Source organism: Colias eurytheme, chromosome 32, assembly GCF_061535395.1.
Source record: "Colias eurytheme isolate Ceu_HAF_F1 chromosome 32, ilColEury1 Martin Lab GWU primary, whole genome shotgun sequence".
NCBI lineage: Eukaryota > Metazoa > Arthropoda > Insecta > Lepidoptera > Pieridae > Colias > Colias eurytheme.
Window position 1 is genome coordinate 2,272,772 of NC_143011.1, and position 2,529 is coordinate 2,275,300.

At 43.9% G+C, this 2,529-nt stretch overlaps 1 pseudogene; it reads left to right on the plus strand.

Annotated features, from left to right (window-relative positions):
* The first annotated feature begins 280 nt into the window (after positions 1–280).
* On the plus strand, positions 281–1,426 carry LOC149895138 (uncharacterized; annotated as a pseudogene).
* Positions 1,427–2,529: the final 1,103 nt, after the last annotated feature.

Genomic DNA, 2,529 nt, shown 5'->3' on the forward strand with positions numbered 1-2,529 from the left:
TTACTGCAATGTGAGATAAACAATGTTATATTTAAATAATCTATACTAATATTATAAAACTGAAGAGTTTGTTTGAACGCGCTAATCTCGGAAACTACTGGTCCGATTTGAAAAATTATTTCGGTGTTAGATAGCTCATTTATCGAGGAAGGCTATAGGTTATATATCATCACTCTACGACCAACAGGAGTGGAGTCACGGCCACGGGGCTGAAACCGCGTGGAGCAGCTAGTACTGAAATAATTAATATTTTTTATTGTCGAAGTTATCGCTCGCAACAATGAGCGCTAGGCTTGTGCCTAATGAAGTCCTGGCATTCCTGCAGTATCAGCTGGATGTCATGGATGAAGTTAGCATAGAGCAAATTTGCACGAGCAATTTTACGGAAGGAGAGATACGTGACGCCAAATCACTACTCTTTTTGCCATTGAATATGGCCGACCAGATGCCGTCTCGCAGGAGGGACGAGAAGGGAGAGAGGAGTCTACGGGACATCATCAAGGTGTTCAAGAAGACCGATCCGGACGACGTGCCGACTTTCGTGGCGAAGGATTTGCGTAAGCTGCCTCCCGTCACATTCGACCACGTCGACGTCACCCGCCTTCTTAAGGACATCACTTCATTAAGGACGGCCCTAAAGGAGATGGAGTTTAAATTTGGAGCTTCCCAATCCACCATCAACGATCTGCGTAATGAGGTCGTCGCCCTGCGCGATTCAATTTCATTATGTAGGTCAGCGGAGGTTTCAAATGTGAACACGCGTCGTGGAGCGCAACGTGAGACTTTTGAGTCAGCGAATTTGACGACGCCGCCGGCCGTCGACCGCGTCACGCCGCGCCCCGCCTGACCCGCGCCTCCCCCGGAGAGCCCGCCTCGTGTAGCCAACCCGACACCGGCTGGCTACGCGGCCGCTGCCGCCAAGCCTCCCGTAAAGCGGCAAGAAATCACCCGAGATGGAGATCCCGTTAAGCACAGGGACTCCCCGCGCCGTGCGGCACCCTTGTCGAGCGTGAATAGACATCCACTCGATGAGGAGGGCTTTACAAAGGTAGAGAAAAGGAAGAAGAAAAAGAAGCCCTCCTCCAACAAGTGTGGTACCGCCCCGACCGGTAACAACCACCTGCTGCGGCCCGCCATACCGACGACGCAGCTGTACGTGTCCCGCCTGCACCACTCCACCCAAGCTTCTGATGTAGTGGAGTATGTGCGGGTGAAGACCAAGTTTATCGTGAGGGTCCAGCGCCTGGAGCCGCGCAATAATTTGAACTTTAATTCATTTGTTGTGCGTGTACCGAGCGAGCAGCTGTCGACCTTCATGAGCGAGGAGTTCTGGCCCCGTGGTGTCGTGTTCCGGCGGTTTCGCGGGCGGCTTCGCAACACCCAGCCGAAGCCCATTCAGCGCAATATGACACTGCCAGTGCCGTGAATTGTGTATAGTGTAGTGCTTAATAGTTTTAGTTATAAAATATTATATGTATGTTAGTCTGTAAGGTATTTATTCTATGGGTCTGTACAATTTATTGTCTGTTACCTGAAATAAATGTTATAAATAAAAAAAAATAAATAAATAAATATCCCTTGAGGCAGACTGATAGTCTTTCTTCAGCGGAAATAGCCAATCTATAATTGGTATTTTGTTTTCGAATATGTGGCCTGAGAATTTCCAACAAACTTTCAAATTTGTCCTAAGGAGCGCTGGTGCAGTGAACTCCCATAAATAATTATAGTATAAAGTTATACCTGCTCATTCATTTATTAATTGATATCACTATTTAAAATCTATCGTAAAAACTCCAATATTAATATGAATAAAATTTGAAACCTTATAAATAAAGTTAGTATTAATCTATTGTCCTCCTCATTCCTCAAATGTTTTGTGACATTGATATAATCAGAAAGTGCAGTAGCGGGACAAATACTTATATTTTCTTTAAAGTATGGAAGTATAAGAAGGGGTTGATCTCTACCCGGAGCCGAAGTTTTTATCAAGTCTGTTATGAAAATCTTAGCTCCACTGTCTGAGAAATAAATATTATTAAGATTGATAAGGGATAAAGTTTGGACCCGCTGTGCTGTACACAGCGCAAGTAAAATTACTATTTTTTTAGTCAACTGCTCCAAATTAATGTTTATATTAGGAAACCAGCTTGAGATATGGTTCAAAACTAATTGTGGGTCCCAAGAATAATTATTGTATTTAGGATTACTGGGTTTCAATTTGAATGCTCCCTTTAGGAGTCGTTTTATGCATTCATCCGACCCGATATTATTTCCTAAGATTAAAGACAAGGCAGACCTGTGCGAGTTTAAAGTACCATATGAAGCCCCTTTGTTAAACTCATTTGTTAAAAACGATATAACTGTCGCTACTGTACTTTCAAAATTGGAAATATTTCTATCTAGACAAAATTGCCACCATAGTTTATAAGTTACGTTATATTGCTTCTTAGTGTTACTGGAAAGCGATGCCAACATTAGTTCGACAGCTTCCGATGGGATGTTTCTCCGTAAGAAGGCTTCGCGGAGAGC